Source organism: Arvicola amphibius, chromosome 2 (genome assembly GCF_903992535.2).
Source record: "Arvicola amphibius chromosome 2, mArvAmp1.2, whole genome shotgun sequence".
Taxonomy (NCBI): domain Eukaryota; kingdom Metazoa; phylum Chordata; class Mammalia; order Rodentia; family Cricetidae; genus Arvicola; species Arvicola amphibius.
Genome location: NC_052048.2, coordinates 134654121 through 134677183, shown reverse-complemented (window position 1 = coordinate 134677183; position 23063 = coordinate 134654121). Strand labels below are relative to the sequence as shown.

The 23063-nt window shown below is 39.3% G+C and overlaps 1 pseudogene; it reads right to left on the bottom strand.

Moving 5' to 3' along the window:
* Window positions 1-4494: 4494 nt before the first annotated feature.
* Window positions 4495-20607, bottom strand: LOC119807331 (annotated as a pseudogene).
* Window positions 20608-23063: the final 2456 nt, after the last annotated feature.

Sequence of the window (23063 nt, the reverse complement as noted above, 5' to 3'; positions counted from 1 at the left end):
GAGATAATTATAAAGAAGAAATATCATCAGCTCATCTCTCTCTAGAACCATAATTAACATGTCACCTGGTAAGGGGAAGTTCTGATCTTGAAGTTATTAGAAAGTGGTACTATCAAATGGAAGAGTGAACTTCCCTAATTCCAGGACAACAATTGAGAAGGAGCAGCTGAACACTGGCTTTCCCATGTGTGAACTCTTCTTCCAAGTCCCTATCGGTCTGTGTAGATTAGTTCATTCAGTCCTTCTGGACAAAACTAAAGTAAAAATAACATCACATTCAAAAGAAGTAGAAAAACATTTTGATTCCTTAAGGAGTCCTTCCTCATTCCAAAATATTTCTTAATAACCTCCATGCTGACTTGACAGTGGCTTCATGACCTCACCAAGAAATTAAAATCACTTTTGCTAATATTAAGAAAATATATGTAAATACACTTGGGAAAATTAATCTTTCTTACAAGGGGCACAGACATGAGTTGATGTAATCAGCAGATAGTGAGCTGTGGGGATGGGGATGTAAATTAGTTGGTAGAGTGTATGTATAGACATTGTTAATGTGGGATATCATGGAGAAATTAAACCTTGAAATTATATGCACAGTTAGGGAGAAGAATCCCAAGTCAATGGTGAACACAAGACCTTCAAGGAGATCTTAGAAGAAAATTGTCCCAAACTAAGTAAAGACTCACCCACACACATAGAAAAAGCACACAGAACATATTAAAGACAACACCAAAAAAGAAAATTCCATAGCATCTCATATTTAAAACATTGAGGAGACAGAGCAATAAAGGTGCATTGAAAGTTGCAAGGCAAAAAGTGCAAATCACAAGTAAAGAACACTTTTCAAAGAACACCTGATTTTTCAAGGAAAACTTTCAAAGCCTGAAGAACCTGGAATAATACCACCCAAGTCCTAAATGACAGCCAACTAAACAATATGGCCAGCAAAACTACTGCCATGCTTGAAGGAAAAGAAACAAAGTTACAAACATTTACAACCTAAAAATAATTTATATCCGGCAAACCAAATCTAAGGTAAGACAGGAAGCTTTATTTTGGGGTAAATAGAGTTTAGAGGGATAAGCTAAACATAGAGACTTTGTAAGGAACATGAGGCATAATTATTAAACCATAAAGACCACTGAGAACAGAACAATGAAAATCAATAACGTGATGACCAGAACTAGCACACACATTTCAATAACAATTTAAGCATGAATGGCCTCAATTCTCCACTTAAAAGACAGAGTGTGACTGAATGGATCAAGAAACAAAATCTATCTATTTGTTGCCTACAAGAAACAGATTTTAGTTATGAAGATAGGCACTACCTTAGAGTAAAAGGAAAGATAAAAGTACTCTAATCAAATAGAACCAGGAATAAAGGAGGTGTCACCATGCGAACATGTAAGATAATAGACTTGGAACGGAAACTGAACAGAAATAAAGAGTGAAACTACATTTTGATCAAGGGATCAGTTAACCAAGAAGTCGTTACTACCCTAAACATATGCACACTAATTTCGGGATAGAATTTTTTTTTAAAAAAATGTATCTCTGTTTTAAAAGACACAGATTAACCTTAATCCAATAATAATAGGAGAATTCAATGCCCAACTTTCTCCAAGAGACATGATATCTTGCACGGAAAAATATACAGAGAAACATCAGAATTAATTCACCTCGCGTCACCCATTGAGACGGTGGGACAGATCTAACTGGAGACCACCAAGTCCAGTTGGAATGGGACTGATGGAACAGAGGACCAAACCGGACTCTCTGAATGTGGCTGACGGTGGAGGAGGACTGAGAAACCAAGGACAACGGCGATGAGCTTGAACTCTACAGCATGGACGGGCTCACTGTGAGCCTTGTCAGTTTGGTTGCTCACCTTCCTGGACTTAGGGGGAGCTGGGAGGACCTTGGACTTAACATAGTGAAGGGAACCCTGATGGCTCTTTGGCTTGGAGAGGGAGGGAGTGGGGGTATGGGTGGAAGGTAGGGGAGGGAAGGGGGAGGAGGAGGGGAGGAGATGGAAATTTTTAATAAAAAAATGAGAAAAAAATGGAAAAATGCCTATAGAACAGTTCACCCAGACACTAAAGAATGCATATTTTGCTTTGCATTATAAAGAAACTTTTCTAAAGTAGACCACATATTGAAATGTACAACAAATCATTACAAATAAAAGAGACTGAATGTCCTTGTAGCATAATTAAGCATCCTTTGGATATATGCCCAAGAAGATATTCCTTGGTCCTGAGTTAAGTAGAGTCCCAGTTTTCTGAGAAACTGCCATACTGACTTCCAGAGTGTTTGTACAAGTTTGCACTCCCACCACCAATGGATGAGTGTTCACCTACTACACACTTGCTCCAGCATAAGCTATCATTGGTGTTTTTGATCTTAGCCATTCTGAGTCATTTTGCTTTGCATTTCTCTGATGGCTAAGGATATTGTCTTACAACAATTTAAGGTTTATCTGTTGAGAATTCTCTATTCAGTTCTGTACCACATTTTTAAAATTAAGTTATCTGGAATTTTGATGTCTAATTTCTTGAACTTTTTAATATATTTTGAAGATTTGTTCTCTGTCTCATGTGTGCATGGTGATGATCTTTTCCTATTCAGTAGTCTGTGTTTTTGTCTTTGTGACAGTGTCAACAAACTTTACAGAAGCTTCTCAATTTCAAGAGGTCCTTATATTTACTGTTGCTCTGTGTCTGTGCTACTGGTGTTATATTTAGGAAGGGGTCTCCTGTGCTCATGCATTGAAGGCTACTTCCCACTTTTTTTCTGTTAGGCTTAGTGTGGTTGGATTTATATTATATTTAATCTATTTGGACTTGAGTTTTGTGCATGGGGATACATATTGATCTCTTTGCATTCCTCTACATGCTGACATCCAGTTATGGCAGCACCATTTGTTGAAGATACTTTGTTCCATTGTATACTGTTAACTTTTTTGTCAAAAATCAGATGTTCATACATGTGTAGATTAATATTCAGGTCTTTGTTTTGATTCCATTGGTCAACCTGTCTGTTTTTATGCTAATACCAAGCTATTTCCATTACAATAGTTGTATAATTGAGCTTGATGTCAAGGATGACGATACCTACAGGATTGTTTTGGTTATACTGATTTTTTTTGTTTTTCCATATGAAGTTTATTATTATTCTTTCAAGTTCTGTGAAGAATTGTGTTGGGATTTTGATGGGGATTGCTTTGAATCTATACATTGCTTTTGATAGGATTGTCATTTTTATTAGGTTGATCTTACCTCTCCAAGAGCATGGGAGATCTTCTAATTTTCTGGTATCTTCAATTTCTTTCTTCAAAGACTTAGAGTTATTGTCGAACAAGTATTTCATTACTTTGGTTAGTGTTAACCCAAGATATTATATGTTATTTGTCATTAATAGTGAAGGCTAATCTTTCTCTGATTCCTTTCTCTGCTTCTTTACCATTTGTCTTTAGAAGGGTTACTGATTTTTTTAAGTTGATCTTCTTTCCTGCCATATTAGTAAAGGCATTTATCAGCTGTAGGAGTTCCCTAGTAGAGTTTTGGGGGGGTCACTTATGTATACAATCACATCATCTGCAAAAAAGAGAAAGTTTAATATCTTCCTTTCCATTTTGAATCCCCTTGATCAACATTTGTTCTTATTGCTCTAGTCAGAAGGTGAAGGCTCCACTTTCCTGTGAGCTAAAATTGGTGTGGGTAGGTTTGTATCAGGTCCCTCACCTGCTGTAGTGGGCTAAGAGAATGGGGAAGGGTCTTTCCTTCACCACATAGCCACATAACAGGTTTGACCTGCTCTCCCATTCTCATGCCCTCAACCGTGCCCGAGTACATAAGTTCATCTCTATTGTGCTGTCCAAGAGAGGTTTAGGACTCTCTCTCCTAATTGCTTCAGTAGGTGAGGGAAAAGACCAGTACTCCATAGTGTTGTAGCCAGTGATGGGCAAGATCAATTTTGTAAGGCCCTATCCTCTAGGGCATTGGTGGAATTAGGAGCCACGGGCATCATCACAAACTTGGATACACCAAACAAAGACCCCAGACATGATCCCTGCAGGACAGTCATTGACTTCATCATGGCGTTATGAGGCAATCAAGCCACATTAGCCTGTTCCTCACTGTCTTCACCTCTTCAGATATGCCTTTGTCCACAGCATATGAAGAATTCTCTCTCTCTCTCTCTCTCTCTCTCTCTCTCTCTCTCTCTCTCTCTCTCTCTCTCTCTCTCTCTCTCCATAATACATTTGCTCACTATAGTTGTGGCCACCCTGAGCATGCATGTCAGTCTCCTTGTCCCACTCAGTCCATCATGGCTCTGCTCAAGACCATGATCCCTTATCACAGCTTGGGGAAGTTCACCCTGGACCTGTATGTGGTCTCATCTGAAATTTTCTTTTCTATTATTTTCTTTCATGTGTTCTGTGTTTCCTGCTTATTTTTGAGTGTGCATTACTGGAGCAGTTTTATTTCATGGTTCTATTGAAGGTTTTATCTTTGCCATTGACTTGGGGTTCTTGTCTTTCTTAGACCTATAATTTGAAAGTTTTATATTTTTCATTGTATTCCACATATAAAATTCTTTCCAGGCATGTACTCTACCAACTGAGCTACTGTAGTGGTATTTTATTTGTCTTTTAATACATAAGGCTTTCCTGAAGATCAGAGAGTATAATCGTCCCATTGGTCAGATTTACAGACTAGGAAGTGGTCACACTCACCTTTAATCCCACTAGCCAATCTGTTTGCTATAGACACCAGGTGGTAGTGGTACACATCTTTAATCCCAGCTGTACAGAGGAATATAAGATGAAAAGAAACAGCTTTCAGACAGTTTTATTCTGAGATTCTTGAATACAGAATAATCATTTCACACTGAGGTATAGTCAAACACTAGCTGTGTTTCTTTTCTAACCTCAAGTTGAACCCTAATACTGTTTCTGGGTTTTTATCTTGCAACATTTGGAACCCAATGTTTGGGCTACAAATTCATGAAAAAAGTTATATTCCTGAGACTTTTTGCCACTGGAACAGGCCAGAGCTATACCCAAACCTAATCACTTGGGTTTGGAAGAAAAATGAGCGCCACTCTGGCTTAGATTCTTATCCAGCCCTGACCTTCCACCTATGAATTTATGTGGCAATCATGGCTTGCTGTCATCCTGTACAATACCCACACAGCTTCCTGCAGTCAAAAGTGGTCCAGTCATTCCCAGTCACTGTGGAGGACATGCCCCCCTAGGAAATTAGTAAATCCAGTGCATGTTATAAAAAAACATACTACTCTGAATGATTAAATGGCAATGAACGATGAATCAAAGATTTTTGTAGACAATAGAAAATATATACTTTTCTTGGCTTCTATAAATGTTCAAAACCAAATCTGATTGTGTAAATAAATAACATTATAATTGAAGGATTATTAACACTGGTGCAGATGTGACTATTTTTGCTCCAGAATGTTGGCATCCAAATTGGCCTCTTCAGGAGGCACATGTTCAATTCCTAGGAATTGGATCCCTATCTCAGGAAAAACAAATCAAAAGATGGCGTGTATTAATAGGGATGAAAGGACAAAGAAAAACTCTGAAGCCACATGTGGCTAATATAGCAGTGAATTTATGTGGTGGTGATCTGTTACAACAATGGAATACCCATATTAACATTCTTGCAGTCTCATAAATGGACTGTATCAACTCATGTTTCTGGGAAGGGTATTATAAGGCATTATAAAATTAAAAAAAAAAAGACACTGACCATTCAGGTTGTACAAAAACAGAGAACAACTAGCCTACTCTCAGAGGTACCAACAGCCCAACCTTTAAAATGGTTAACTAAGAACTCATATAGGAGTTAAGCAATTGTCTGTACTAAAATAGAAACTGAAGGTTTTAGAACAGCTGGTGAAGCGGCGAAGATTGGAAATAACCAAAAATAGTCCTTTTATAATTACTCAATTTTAATACAAGGGGAGATAAGGGAACTTACAGAACCAAGGGTCCAGCGGAGCCGAAGGTGAGCGCGGGGCAGCGCAAAAGAACGGGCCGCCTTCCGGCTCCCCAATCCTATTTAAGGGGAATGCTACCCCGCTGGAGCAGCCACGCCCCTGAATGCAGGGATTGGGCCAGCTGCCCCAACATCTCCCCTTTTTTGTCTAAATAAGACAGATTCAGAAACCAAATACAACTATATACAATGGGAACAGATCATATAAAATTACAAAAAGTAAACAATATCAGGCAAGAAGTATATAACGAAGAATTTTTCTAATCACTCTACTTTGAGAAGTCTAAATAATCTAGAAGGTAGCTACCATTATCTAATCTTCAACCCCATCAAAGATCTGAGAAGGAGAGTAAAATTACCAAAGCAACCAGGAAGCACAAACAAGAAACTTCCAAAATGTGCAACAGAAGACAAAGACAATTGACTACCTGGGCAACCACACGAAGTCTTGATAGCAATGTTGAGGCAACCAACTTTGGCTGAGGCCTGAAAAAACCTGACATACCATTATACAATGGCAAGGAACCTTTAGTAGAACTATCCTATCCTGTCTTGGCAAGATAAGACAATTCTGTTTATCCACTTATGGATATTTCGTACTTTAGTCAGTAATGGAGGTATGGGCTTTTCTTTGCCCCAAGGCCAGTTCTGCCAAGTAGAAGACAAACTCCCAGTGGAGTGTCTTTGGTGCTCAACGTTCTCTCGGGAGTAGAGCATTGTTGCCAGGAGTGATTGTGTCTCATAAATACAAAACTGTAGGTTAGATTAAAGGCCATGTTCTACAGTTCTTCAAAGAGGTTGAAGATTATGCTATCTATACTAAATACAACCTCTATGTGTCTAAAAAACCTGATTGTCCTAAATATAAATATGACCAACATATAATTCTCAACACTTATGTAACTGTATGACTAATAGAATAAACAACTGTGCAAAAAATGAAGACAATGATTTCCAAATGTAAACAGGGTCCTTACATAAATAATATCTGAGGTAGAAATGTACAGTGCAATATGGTAAACAATGTCAATATAACAATTGTTTCAAACAGAGGTAGTATCATACTCTCATACAATGTTCAATATATCAATATACAAGAATCAACACTCATATAGTTTTTTTTTAAAAAAAAGGAAGAAAAACAATAACTCACAAAAATCAAGTATTCCTTCAGATCACCAGTTAATCCCTCCCTCCCCCCTTTTTTTCTTTTTTTTATAAATACATATAGATATACACATAATTTATACCCCTGAGTCCATATAAAGCCTTCCACAACCCGACCACCCTATACCAGCCACCAATTAGTGTCCCTAAATCTGAGGGTAAACTTTGTTGGGAGGGGGGGCGTCGTCATCCAAGATTGCTTCCAGCTGACATAGGGGCCACTTTTCTTCCCAGGGGTTCCTGTGAAAGCAAATGATGGTAGAATACCCAGGGTAACATTTCGTCTAGGAAAAATGTGTCCAGCCTCTGAATTTTTTTTTTTGAAAAATGAGGCCAGAATGTTGTCAAAAATGTGCACCATTCAAAAGTATTCTGTGCAATTGGTACCAAAAAAGAGGCCAAATATTAGCGCTACTAAAACATGACGTCATAATAACCAGTTGGAGTTGATGTTGCGGGGCCCCGTCTTCATCCTGGAAACTGCAAAGATTACTGAAGAAAAAAAAATTTTGTCATTTGTTGCGAGAGAGATAAGCATTATCTACAAGGACACATACAGACGTATACGTGCATATCTTCAATGAAAGGTGCATTAAAAACAACCATAGATATGAATGAAGGCAAAGAAGGCAAATATATTGGTACCATTATCAACATTATTGTTATTAATATTCTGTCTCATAATTTTACTCCTAACCTGAGACAGAAACTCTGAGAAATCTCTTATAAACAAGCTTGGAATTGGAGAGGGACTGGGCCAGAGTCCAACTCCAAGAAACCAGCTCTGAATATCTATGAAGAAATGCATATTGACACACATACAAAAATTGTTTTTTATACTCACCGAGCTTACCCAATGTTAATGCTGATCCTTGTTGGGTTGCAATTGGTTCCAATTCATCAATATTCAAGGTATGCAGGGTCCCTCAGGTCCTTTGAAGGTGAGCGTCTTCCTGTGGGGATAAGAAAAGAACCCTGCCCCGTACTATAGGTTTCTTACCATCAGTATGGTCACCATCCTTGTGCATGAATTGTTATTTTTCTTTTCCAAGGGGCTTCTCCTCTTCAAACCGAACCTTTATTAATTTTGATGGTATCCACGATTTTTCTTCTCCTGTGGAGACAAGAGCAAAACCCCTTCCCCAGCGCAGCACATCCCCTGGCTTCCATTGTGAGGTTAGCACATCCTTGAAATAAACTGGTTGATTTAATTCAACAGACTTTTCCATTATCCAATGTCTCTCTGCAGCCATTGTCCTCTTTTCATTAGCGTTGAGAAAATTCAAAGTTAGTAAAGCATTATGTAATCTATTTCTGGGGGTATTCTCCACCCCCTTTTGCTTGTTTAACATTTCCTTTATCATCCTATTTGATCTTTCAATGACTGCTTGACCTGTAGGATTGTAGGGTATGCCTGTAACATGCTTAATATTGTAATAGGCAAAAAACCGTTTCATTTTTCTAGAGACATAAGCTGGACCATTATCCGTCTTTATTTGCGCAGGTATACCCATGATGGCCATGACTTCTAATAAGTGAGTGATTACTGAATCGGCCTTTTCTGAGCTTAAAGCAGTTGCCCATTGGAATCCTGAATAAGTGTCAATGGTATGGTGTACATATTTTAATTTTCCAAATTCTGCAAAATGGAACACATCCATCTGCCAAATTTCATTCCTTTTGGTGCCCTTTGGATTAGTCCCTGCAGGCAGTGGTGCTTGGTTATAGAAAGAGCAAGTAGGGCATTTCTTTACAATCTCCTTAGCTTGTTGCCATGTAATAGAAAACTCTTTTTTCAAGCCTTTGCTATTGACATGATGCTTTTCATGAAATTCGGAAGCCTGCAGCACACTACCAATCAATAGCTGATCAATATCTGCATTGCCACGTGCTAAAGGACCTGGCAGACCCGTATGGGATCGGATGTGTGTTATATACATAGGGCAAAGTCTGTTCCTGATCATTTCTTGTACCTGGATAAACAATGAGGTTAGTTCAGTATCATCAGGTATGAATTCGGCATTTTCAATATGTAAGATAACTCTTTCTGCATATTGTGAGTCAGTAACAATGTTAAGAGGTTCCTTAAAATCCCTTAGCACCATAAGAATGGCAAATAACTCTGCCTTTTGGACAGAATCATAAGGACTTTGTTCCACCTTACTCAAGTCTTCTGATTTGATTTGTAGCCTGCCTTCCCTGATTTATTAGCATCAGTATAAAACGTGCGGGCTCCAGTTATCGGAGCATCACGGACAATTCGAGGAAGAATAAAAGAAGTTCTCTTTATAAAGTTAAGCCTTTTGCTTTTTGGATAGTTGTTATTAATTTCTCCTAAAAAGTTAGCACAAGCTCTTTGGCATGGTTCATTATCTTCCCACAATTTTCGTATCTCATCAGCGGTGAAAGGCACTATGATTTCTGCTGGGTCTATGCCTGCTAGTTGGCGAAGTCTCAATTTACCTTTTATGATTAGTTCAGAAACCTTTTCCACATAGGTTTTTAATTTCTTACTTGGCTTATGAGGTAGAAAGAGCCACTCTAAAATAATATCATCTCTTTGCATTAGAATTCCTGTAGGAGAAATTTTTAAAGGCAATATAACGAGAATACAACTGAGTTCTGGATTCACCCTATCCACATGTGCTTCTTGCAATCTTTCTTCAATCATTGTCAGTTCTTTTTCTGCTTCAGCTGTTAATTCTCTGGGACTGTTTAGGTCTCTTTCCCCATCTAAGGTTTTGTTTAAGTGAACTATCATATCAGGTGTTATCCCAACAGCCGGTCGAAGGCTGGAAATGTCTCCCAACAACCTTTGAAAGTCATTAAGAGTATGCAGCTGATCTCTCCTAATTTGTGCCTTTTGTGTCTTAATTTTTTGCAAACCTATTCTATAACCTAGATAATCAACAGAATCTCCTCTCTGAATTTTTTCGGGAGCAATCTGTAATCCCCATTTAGGTAGAACTGTTTTTACCTCTTCAAACAGTTTCTCTAAGGTATCCATGTTTGAATCAGACAATAATATGTCATCCATATAATGATAAACAACGGATTTGGGAAACATCTTGCGTATTATTTGTAATGGTTGATTCACAAAGTATTGGCACAGGGTAGGAGAGTTCAACATGCCCTGTGGGAGGACGGTCCACTGGTATCTCTTGGTAGGTTGAGAGTTATTATAAGTAGGCACAGTGAAGGCAAACTTTTCTCTATCCTTTTCTTATAAAGGTATTGTGAAGAAACAGTCCTTCAAATCAATAACTATGAGAGGCCATCCTTTTGGTAATAAAGAAGGCAAAGGAAGTCCAGATTGCAGAGAGCCCATAGGTTGAATAATCCTGTTTATAGCTCTGAGATCTGTCACCATTCTCCATTTACCAGATTTTTTCTTAACCACAAATACAGGAGAATTCCAAGGGCTGGTAGATTCTTCTATATGTTGAGCATCCAATTGCTCTTGTACTAGCTGTTCTAAAGCTTGCAACTTTTCCTCAGATAAAAGCCATTGTTTTGTCCATATCGGTTTCTCAGTCAACCATTTTAGAGGTAGGGCCGTTGGTGGTTCTGGAGGGGCATCCATTGGTTTGTGTTCTTGTACAGCCCGAATGGCTGGTTTTCGCCATCTGTAATACCTTTTGATGTTTTCCTCAGAAATATATGCTCTAGAGGCAGCAGGAATGTTAATTTGAGTATTCCATTGCTGCAATAGGTCACGACCCCATAAATTTACTGCAATATTAGCTACATATGGCCTTAATTTTCCTATCTGTCCCTCAGGACCAATGCATTCGACCCATCTAGTGCTTTGCCTTACTCGAGATAGGGTCCCAATTCCCAAAAGTCGAACATTTACATCCTGTAGTGGCCAATACGGATGCCAAGATTCTGGAGTAATGATACTAACATCCGCTCCTGTGTCCAGCAGGCCAGTAATGAAAATGCCATTTACACACACTCTTAACTTTGGTCTTTGATCACTTATAGAAGTTTGCCAAAATACATGTAATTCATCTCTTGGGCTATTTTCGCTTCCAACAGCAGACATGGGGATTTCTAATTGTCCTGACATGGCATGTTCTCCATTGTAATGGGAAATGACTGGACCACATTTGCCATGGGGGCCTGCGAGAGGCCCCCATGGCGTTTCCCGCCTGCAACGGATTTCCTTGCCTATCTCTTGATGATTTGCATTCGCTGTCCCAGTGTCTGCCTTTCCCACATCTCCTACATAACCCTGAAGGCTGAGGCCTTCTATTCCTGTTATTCCTGGCAAAGGCATTATTATTATTATTATTTCTGTAAGTCCTTTGTCTGCAATTCCGTTTCATATGTCCCATTCTGCCACAATTAAAACATTTGGTATTCTGATATCTTCTTGTACCGTTGGCAATGGCGTTTTCTACCCACTTATCGGCGTGATGGGCGTGAAGCTCATTCGATTCAATATTCATTGTATGTAAGACCCATTCCTCCAGGGGTGCTGATCTGATCTTTAGGGGCGTCAAAACCCTTTTGCACTCTACATTGGCATTCTCATAAGCCAAGGACTCAATTATTACCTGCCTTGCTTCTGGGTCAGATATCCCTATTTGTACAGCTTTAGTTAGTCTATGTAAAAAGTCCACAAATGGTTCTCTCGGATCTTGTTTAACTCTGATATATGATTCTGTTCTCTGTCTTGGGTCTTGAACCCTGTCCCAAGCCTTCAAGGCTGCGGTAGTACATATGGATAGAGTGTGTTCATCATAATTAGCTTGTTCTAGAGGATCAGAATAAAGTCCTTCACCCATAATTTGATCTAGGGCGATGTCAACTCCCTTTGATCTTTCCTGCTGTTCTAAAAGCCTAGCCTCTTGTCTAAACATGCACTTCCAGCTCAACTGATGACCGTTCTCTAACACAGCTGAGACTAGGTCCAACCAGTCCCTAGGGGTTGGGTTAATTGTAAGGGACCAAGACTTTAGCATCTCCTTAACAAAGGAGCTATGCATCCCAAAATTCATAACATCTTGTTTAATTTCTTTCAGATCATTCATACGGATAGGTTTCCATGTATATTCCTTGGTGATCTTAGGGTTTTTAGAACCAGTCACCTTTTCTGTAGTTATCACTGGGAAAATAGGTAGAGTTCTATTGAAGCTATCCCGGAGAGTTCTATTCGATGGGGTTGGGACTTTCTTTTGTACTATTTGCTACTGTTCATGAAAGTCCATAATTTCCTCGATCTTTTCAAATCTATTTACCATTGCCTTCTGCAATGCCTCAATCTCTTGTCCAGTATTATGTTCCAAGGCTTTCATAGAGGATTCAAGGGTATGAAGTTTGTCCAATACCGATAACGTCTCATCCTTGGACAGAATTTTCATGGCATGAATGGTGCCATCTTGTATTGAAATTCTGTCCAGCAATCTTTCATAGCTCTTTGATAAAGTCTTGTTAATACATTTAACGGTTCGAATCTCCTCAGATAATGTTTCAGTTCCTACCGACAGGGATTGTAACTTATGATTCAGATCCGTTGTTCCTGACTCCATACCTTGCATTTTTCTCTCAAGTGATAAAGCCATCTCAGAGAGAGATCTGTTATTCCTTTCCTCATGAAATTCAAACTTCTCCTCAAAAGTTCCAAATTTCTCAAGTAACAAAGCCATCTCAGAGGAAAGTCTATTATCCCTTTCCTTGAGAGCTGCAACCATCTTTTCAAGCTGTTTATTAGTGTTTTCCAAACCAGTTATGTCCTTGTTTAGTTTTTTAGCTCCTGCCTGTAAGGACTCTATCTCCTTTTTATTTTCCAACCACGTTGTAATGAAACAAACAAAAATAAAGAAGATACTAAGCCCTGTAAATATCCAGCCAAGGGAAACCACATCTGTATCGCTCAAAAATTCAGTCATCATGTAGTTGAACAAATTATAGAATCCGTTAATAGTGATATTGTCAGACATTGTTAATCCAAACGGTTGATTTTTAATCAAATGAAAAATTACCTGTAATTACCGTTGTCTGCCACTAGATGGCGCAGGGCCCCGAGTTTCACGTGTTTTGGGAAACCAAAGATGGCGTCCTGCGCAGAGCACAGTAGCTGGGGAAGCAGCGGCGAAGTGGCGGGGCGGGGTTTCGGTTCCCTGCAAGAACTTCACAAACGATTTGGCGGGCGACTTGGCGCCCTGAGGTGTGGGGAGGGGGAGTGCGGCGGGGCGCACGAGCTGCGTGGGGCGCGGAGCCGAGTACCTGGCTATTGGGACGCACTGCGAGCCTCGGTTTCTGGTCCCGCAGCGCAGAGCAGCCCGTGAGGCCGGGCAAACAGCTCCCGGGCAGAGCAAAGCAGCAGGCCTGGTTTCAGGTGGCTTGGCGGGCCGGAGCAAGCTGCGGTTTCGTCTGGGAGGGAGGGGGGAGCTCGCGCCTGCGGGACTCCCAACGACCGGCTGCTGGATGACCGGCCGGGCGGCGGGGCCGAAGCGAGTCGCGGTTTGTCCCACGTAAGGTTTTTAAGTGGATGTAGCCACGTTGGGCGCCAGATGAAGCAGCGAAGATTGGAAATAACCAAAAATAGTCCTTTTATAATTACTCAATTTTAATACAAGGGGAGATAAGGGAACTTACAGAACCAAGGGTCCAGCGGAGCCGAAGGTGAGCGCGGGGCAGCGCAAAAGAACGGGCCACCTTCCGGCTCCCCAATCCTATTTAAAGGGAATGCTACCCCGCTGGAGCAGCCACGCCCCTGAATGCAGGGATTGGGCCAGCTGCCCCAACATGTGGCTAATATAGCAGTGAATTTATGTGGTGGTGATCTGTTACAACAATGGAATACCCATATTAACATTCTTGCAGTCTCATAAATGGACTGTATCAACTCATGTTTCTGGGAAGGGTATTATAAGGCATTATAAAATTAAAAAAAAAAGACACTGACCATTCAGGTTGTACAAAAACAGAGAACAACTAGCCTACTCTCAGAGGTACCAACAGCCCAACCTTTAAAATGGTTAACTAAGAACTCATATAGGAGTTAAGCAATTGTCTGTACTAAAATAGAAACTGAAGGTTTTAGAACAGCTGGTATAGGAGCAACTAGATGCTCAGCATCCTGAAGAATCAAACATCCCTTGAAATTCTCTTGTATTTGTTGTTAAAAAGGAATCTGGAAAATGGAGAATGGTAACAGATCTAAGAGCTGTTAATAAGGTGATTCAGCCAATGGGCTCTGTGCAGTCTGGTATCCATTGCCTTCCCTATTGCCTAAAAAATAGCATCTCATAATTATTGATTTAAAAAATTATTTCTTCACTATACCTTTACAAGAAAGAGACAGAAAAAATAGCTTTCACAATTCCTACTTTTAATAATGCTCACTCTTTAAGAGATATCAATGAAAGGTACTCCAACAGGGAGTGTTAAATAGCCCCACCCTGTGCCAATATTCTGTAAGTTCAACATTGGAAATGATATGTAAGCAATTTCCTGAATCGATCATTAAAATTACATGATGAATATTTGATTCAAATGTAGATACTTTAGAGAGAATGGTAGAAGTAAGAAAAAATTTCTTTTTTGGGGATTAAAAGTTGTTCATGAAAAATACAAAGAGGAGATTCTATTAATTACTTAGGCTATGAAATGTATTTATAAAAATTAGACTTTAACAGGTACAAGTTTGGAGAGATCAATTGCAGACTCTTAATGACCTCCAGAGATTGCTATCAGACATTTCCCAGCTATGGCCCACTACTGGGATGGAACCTGATGGTCTGATTAAACAAACCTTAGATGGTGACAAGAGCTTTAATAGTCCCAGGGAACTATCAACTGAAATTATGAGGGAATTGACTTTGATTGAAGAGAAATTACAGGAGTCACATGAGGATCCTGTGGACCAAATCTTAACTGTATTTTTGTCATATTACTGTCCAAACATTCCCCTACAAGAATTGTAAAGCAGAAGGAAGATGTTATCTCAGAATAGATATTCTGACCACATAAACTAGGAAAAAATGAAATACTTTTGTGGAAAAGGTCTCTGAGCTAATTAAAATAAGAAAATTGAGACTTTGTCAATTATCAAGAATAGATGTAGAAGAAATTGTGGTACTATTCAGTAATGCTGAAATTAACAAATTGTGGGAAAAAAGCCAGTCTTGGTAAAGACCTTGCTGTAAATTTTTATGATTAAAAACAACTATCCTAAAAGTGAGAGCATTTGAATTATATAGAGAACTAATTGGATTTTTCTTGCATTGTATGGGACACAGCAATAACTGGAGCCATTACATTCTGTGCTGATACAAATAAATCAGAAAAGACAGGTTACTAGTCTGAAACTTTTAAATAAATTGGAACGAAGCCCTTATAATTCTGTTCAAAAGACAAAATCATATTCTATTCTCATGTTACTAAGGGAATTTAAAAAACCTCTCAACTGTAGGTTGACGACAGTTACCCCAACATTACAGAGGAACTTTGGGTGACTGTCTGTCAGCCAGCTGTTTCTATCATTTCTCACAATTTTTGAATGTTGCTTGCTCACACTTCCTGTTCACTCAGTTAATATTATTTCCTTCTTGGTTCTAAAGGAGTTGAAGACTAGATAGTTTTAGTTATCGATTTCATTGTTTACCTGAGGCAGAAATCAAGTTATAATAGAAAGTAAATTAGGTACACAATGTTGTATTTACCAAGAAATAATAGATATAGAGTATATTCTCTGAATTTGTCAAATGCAAATGGAATAGACATTGTTGATGTATTATTTATTGCCTGTATATATTGTAAATAGTCTTTGTACTTAACATATATAGTTTTCTTATATTAGTTATAGCCTTATTTTTTATTTTACACGAAAAGGTAAAATGTAGTGATATTTCATTGGTCTTTTAAAAATAAGGCTTGCCTGAAGATCAGAAAGTAAAACAGCCCCACCGGTAAGCCAGGAAGCAGTGATGTTCACCTTTAATCACACTAGGCAAACTGGTTGCAATAGAAGCTAAGCAGGAGTGGTACACACCCTTAACCCCAGCACTAGAGAGGAATATAAAATGAGAGAAGACAGCTCTCAGATACAGAGATACAGACTTATTCTGAGATTCCTGGAGGAAGAATCATTTCAAACTGAGGTAGAGGTAAGAGCCAGTGTATTGACAGTGGTTTCTGTCCTGCCCAGTCCTATAGTTAATCAGTCTAAAAGAAACACACAAAGGCATACATTAATTACAAGCTGTTTGGCCTATTAGATCAGACTTCTTATTCCTTAACTCTTGCATCTTACAATAACCCATAGTTCTTGTCTGTGTTAGACATGTGGCATGGTTCCTTGTGTCAGTGAGGCATTCTCATCTTGCTTCTCTGTGTTGGGTGATAACTGAAGACTGACTTTTCCTCTTCCCAGAATTCTTCTATTCTTGTTATCCCACTTATACTTCTTGCCTGGCTACTGGCCAATCGGTGTTTTTATTAAACCAATACAAGTGAAATTCTTTACATGGTACAACAGTGGCTGGGTGTTTTGCTTTTCTGACCTTCAGGTTGAACACCAATATGTGTCTAAGTTTTTATTAATCATGCTACAACCTACATTACTAGTCACCTCCCAGCCTATCTGCTTATGATACAGTTACACCACCTCACATCTGTGTGGTCTTTAAGAAATATAACTTTATAAAATGCAGTTTAGATGAGATAACATTTTCTTTATTTTTCTTTCTTCCTAATTATTTTCAGACAAAGAAAGAGTATATTTTCGTTTATGGTTTCACAGGGTTAAGAGTTCATCATGACAGGGAGACATGCCAGTAAGAGTCATCCATAGTTTAGGAGTAGAAAGCTAAGAGTTTACCTCTGGAATGTCAACCTGAAGCAGAGAGAACTGGAAATGACATAAGTCCTTAAGTAATCAAAGGCTGCTTTCAGTGACAAACTTTCTTCTTAAAGGTCACACCACTTATACCTCCCTATGTAACAACATCAGCTGGGAATAAAGTGTTTAAATTCCCAAGGTTTCAGGGGACATCTCATTTAAACTATTCCATCTCTGGTCCAATATAGATCATCTGTTGTGTGCCTCATATATTAGTCTCTGTGAAGCAACCTTCAAATCTCTGTTTCAGGGTTTATTTTAGATGTAGTAAAAAATAGTGGAGTACTTGAATAAATTTAAAGCACAGTCTTTAACTATAGATGTTTCTTCTTCATCTTTATCCTCTTCTTTTTTTATTATTTAATAATATTTGACCAATAGCTCAGGCTTATTATTAGCTGACTCCTACATTGAATTTGACCCATATTTCTATGTTTTTCACATGGCTCAAGGCTTTTTACCTCATTTTCTACACACCCTGTTTGTTCAGCAGCTTGCTGGCATATCCCTGACTCTGCCTGTCCTCATCTGAGTTCCCAGTTTGATTGTCCCATGTCATCTTATCTTGCCTGCCTATTGGTCTAACAACTTTTATTATTAACCAATGAGAGACACTATCAAAACCAAGGTGAGTGCCTTCTGAAGAAAAACAACCCAGACCCAAAAAGATGAATATGGGATGTACTCACTCATAATCGGTTTCTAGCTATAATTAAAGGACATCGAGCCTATAAATTTGGGATCCTTGAGAAGATAATAAGAAGGTGAACTCCCAAAAAAAGATATAGTAATCCTCCTGGATATTGGAAGCAGACACGATCGCCAGGCAAAATTGGGAACTTGAGGGTTGGGCAAGACTGGGCCAAGGGAAGATGGGGAGAGAAAAGTGTGAAGGGGAGAACGAGGGGAGCTCGGAGGAATGGGGTGCTTGGGATATAGGAAGGGTGGATATGGGAGCAGGGAAGCATATATCTTAATTTAAGGAGCTACCTGAGGGTTGTCAAGAGACTTGACCCTAGAGGGGTTCCCAGGTTTCCAGGGAGACGCCCCCAGTTAGTTCCTTGGGCAGCTGAGGAGAGGGAGCCTGAAAAGGCCAGTTCCTATAGCCATATTGATGAATTTCTTGCATATCACCATAGAACCTCCACCTGACGATAGATGAAGAAAATGACAGAGCCCCACATTGGAGCACCGGACTGAGCTCCCAAGGTCCTGATGAGGAGCAGAAGAAGAGAGAACATGAGAAAGAAAGTCAGGACCGTGAGGGAACCTCCAGCTGGCGACAGATGGGGAAGGTGATTGAGCCCCACATTGGAGCACTGGACTGAGCTCCCAAGGTCCTGATGAGGAGCAGAAGGAGCGAGAACATGAGGGAGAAAGTCAGGAACGTGAGGGGTGCGTTCACTCATGGAGACGGTGGGACAGAACTAATGGGAGATCACCAACTCCAGTTGGAATGGGACTGATGGATCATGCGACCAAACCCGTCTCTCTGAATGTGGCCAACAGCGGGGGCTGACTGAGAAGCAAAGGACAATGGCTCTGGGCTCTGATTCTTCTGCATGGATGGGCTCTGTGGGAGCCTTCTCAGCTTGGTCGATCACCTTCCTGGACCTGGGGGGAGTTGGGAGGACCTTGGTCTTAGCATAGAGTAGGGAACCCTGATGGCTCCTTGGCCTTGAGAGGGAGGGAGGGGAGGTATGGGTGGAGGGGAGGGGAGGGAAGGGGGAGAAGGAGGGGAGGGAAGGGGGAGGAGGAGGGGAGGGAGGGGGGAGGAGGAGGGGAGGGAGGGGGGAGGAGGAGGGAAGGAGATGGAAATTTTTAAATATAAAAAAAATAAACCATGAGGGAAAAAAAAAGAAAAACAGCAAATGCTGTCTCTTGTCCTCAACATACACATGCACACACATCCTTCATCTGTGCACACACACATGCATTCACATGTACACAAAAATCACACTGTACAACATATATAAACAAGTTTTGTTTTATTAATAATATGTCAGTATTGATGAAGTGTAAATGTACAGACACATGTAATTTTCATTAAGTAACTGTGGTAAAAAGGGAAAATTTAAATTCACAGTATTTTTGTGGATCCAGAGAAACTACACTTAGGAAAGAGTATTAAAGATGCAATGGGATATTTAAACTATTTTTGATGGCTGAGAGTAGATTAAATTCCCTTCAAAGAAAAACGTAAAAAGTCAGCATCAGCAAAGAACTTTCTTTGAGTACTCAGCATCAGGGAAGATTTATTATGTAAAGTAAAGAAGAGAGACTAAGAGAATCCTGTGGAAATTTCAACTTATGGTATACAGTGAACTTAAAAAAATCTATAGCACTTGGCAACAAAATTGTCACAAGAATGTTCATGTGTAATACCACAAATTTTATTTAAATTATTAAGAATCTTGGTTTGCTACTTTAGTTATTACAGAGTTTAAGAAGAATACGTTTTTGGAACAATTAGTTGTGTCTGCACCAGAATAAAGCCTCGCAAACATCTGTCTGTATTTACAGCTCACAGGGAATAGGACAATGGCCTCTTCTGACCATGTGGGCACCAGGAATTCACACATACATACATGCTGACACAATACTCATAAATATAACAAAGAATAAATCATTTATTAAAAATGAGAAAAATTTTCTTTTTAAAATATGGTGGCACAAAGACTGTATGTGTTTCAGCATATTGATTATTCTGTTATCAGAACTGATTTGTACCAAAGGAGTTATTGTGGGATAGACATTCATCACAAACTTCTGAACACTCAGGGTGACTAGGTCGTACATCCGAAACAAAACTGCAGTGGATGAGATGATAAAATCCACCCAGTACATGAACACAAAACAAACCACCAGCAGCAAGATGGTCTGGGTGGCTCTTTTCTCAGGAGATGCTCTCAGGTGGTTAAGGCTGTGAAGATGCCTGCATTGCATCTGGTGTCTGAACAATCACCATATATGCACTAGTGGCCAGCATAAGTCCTACAAGAAATACATCTCTGGAGGTTGCCACTGTTAAAATCAGTGCCCTGGTGATGTAATTCATTGAGAAGAGTGAGCAGAATTTTGTTACCTATATCTGTTTGGTCTCACTCATGTTGGTAAAAACACCAGAATAGATGATTCAGTAACTAGTGATGACAAGTTGAAAGACCAAATAAATAAGAAAGCAGAAATCATGTACTTTTTAATTTTATATTTAAATTTTGCCAAGAAAGAGGAACTGGGACTGATAGTGACAGCCTGGAACACACTCAGGAGGCAGGTGATACAGATGGAGAGGCCTCTCATCACCCTGCTTATGTAATAAGCTGTCTTACATTTGAAGTCATTATCAATGTTTAGTGACCCAAATATGACCCAAAGCCAAATATCCACTCCAGTGTGGAGCAGCACTATGTGGATGAAGCTCAGTTGACATGAGATCATGTCTGTGGGCTTAGGTCTGTGATGTAGAATTATGAAAGTATAGAAAACAAGGAGAAACATATTGGCCAGGACTCCAAATCCAGCTTGGAACTTAAGGACAATCCTTAATGAGGACATACGTAGAAATTGTATTTACCTTAAGAACAGGAAATAAAAAAAGGATATTTATGCCCTGGCAATGCTGGAGCATGCATGAGCAGCCCATATGTTGTGGTTCTGTCGACCTTGCCCATATTAGGTTTCTTCGTCTAACTTGATGAGGACGACTGACCAGGTATCTTCCTCAAGAGGGCACCAGATTCCAATACAGATGATTGTGGAAACCTATTTCAAATATTTGAAATAAAATAGAGTATTTACCAAACTTTTGTTTCACTGGTCAGTATGTCTTTATCATCATTCTCTTTGGCCTATTTTTTTCTTGATTAACCCATCTCTTTAATTTTTGAAGTTCCACATTAGACTTGGCCTATGTTTCTATATACTCTTATTAGATCTCCAGGATATACAGCATTCTCAGCCACATCTGACACAGAGTGCACACTTCATGTGCCTGTATTGCACCTAGACTGCATGCCTTAGAAATTGAACCCTACTGATCTGACTTACATTGCCTCATTTTATAGTTAACACTGGAAACAGCAGTGATGAGAATAGAGGAGCATAATCATATTTGTGCAACTGATTAAAAATTATGTTGATCTGGGGAAAATCACCAAAGAAATCCAAAAGAATGAGGTGAGTCAGTTTTATATTCCATAATTTTAATAACCTTGAATTTACAACTATCCATATTTTCATTCATAATTATGATGGAATCAAAGTTGATAATTTATGATAATCCCACTATTTTAATCAGTGGGATATATTTATTTTTATTTTTCAATGAACTCACCACCCTAGAATCTGGGATTAAAGACAATGATACCCTTGGAGGTCATTAGTGCACTTTCCACACCGTATTAATTGTATAACCATTATTGTTATAAATGCTCCTAGATGTCTCCCAGTTTACTTTCCATCCCATTTAAAACTGGTGTGAACTCTACTTCTGGTTTAAAGAACTAACATTCAGCTATCAAGACAAATGTTATTTTTTTTTTTATTTTTCACATCAGGACAGTGATGGGGAGTAAATCATTAATAGTATGTTTCCTGTGGGTTTTTAATCTATTCCTTGTTACTTTACCTACCTATTCCATCTTCTGTATATATAACCTCCTCTTTAACTAAGAATCATCCATTTTCTCCTTTTCCCTATCAAATCAATGGTCTCCTCCTTACTCACCTGTACCTTCCTCCCACCTCCTTCTATATGTACTTCTCTCCTCCCTGCTAAGGAGCCCACCCTTTTCCATTTTCTGATAAGATCGCTTGTACCCTGTTGTTCTTCTCTCCTTTGCTACCCACGATCACCCCCCTCTTGGCCATAGCCCCATTTTGCTTTCCTGATATCTGTAGTTTACAAAGGCTAAATACTCACATCTGAAGATGTGGAGCGTGGAGACCCCTACAAGAGAGAGCATGTGACACTAAGAAAAACACTGCTTTTAACACAATGTGACGAACATGAACTTGCCAAAGATGACCGCATAGTGAACCTGTTTTAGAATCTCTGTTTTAAAAAAGATTCCTCCCCACGCAGTGGAAATCAAGGGCCCCAGTGCTATCATATCTCACCAACACTGAGACAGTTTTTATAATTTCAACAAAAAGTCTTAGGTTCTGTGCTTTTGTTAGTTATTTAACCTGGTTACCTTTAAGATTTTTATCAAATTAGCATAATTTGTAACTTTAAAATCAACTCTGTAATAGAGAACTAGAAAACTATACCAACCAAGATTCTTGTGAGAAAGAGTGCCTAATTGTATTTTCACATTCACTTGTATATTCCATATATATGTGCATGCATGAATATATAGAAATAATTCAGAAGTCAATAAATGAAGCCACGTGTAGCGGCGGTCGGCGGAATTTAGAAATTGGAAATAACCAAAAATAGTCCTTTTAGAATAAATCAGGCAAGGCTCCAAAGCCACAGAGAAACCCTGTCTCGAAAAACCAAAAAAAAAAAAAAAAAAAAAAAAAAAAAAAAAAATAAATCAGTTTTAATAAAAGGAGAATAAGGAAACTTACAGAGCCAAGGGTCCAGCGAAGCAGAGGATGACGCGGGGGAAAAAAAGGGGCGTCCCTCCTGGACCGGTTCTTTTTAAAGGTACCTTTCTCCCCTGGGGCAGCCACGCCCCTGAACGCAAGGATTGGGCCAGCTGCCCCAACAGCCACGCTATAACATCCCCATGAATATGCCAACAAAAATCATACATTTTACATATATACATTGTGTTTGCTCTTAAAAAGCTATATCTAATGCCGGGTGGTGATGGCACAAGCCTTTAATCCCAGCACTTGGGAGGCAGAGGCAGGCAGATCTCTGTGAGTTTTAGGCCAGCCTGGTCTACAAGAGGTAGTTCCAGGACAGGGTCTAAAACTACAGCGAAACCCTGTCTTGAAAAACAAACAAACAAATAATACAACAAAAAACTTTATCTAGTAAAGGCATAGATTCAGTCTAA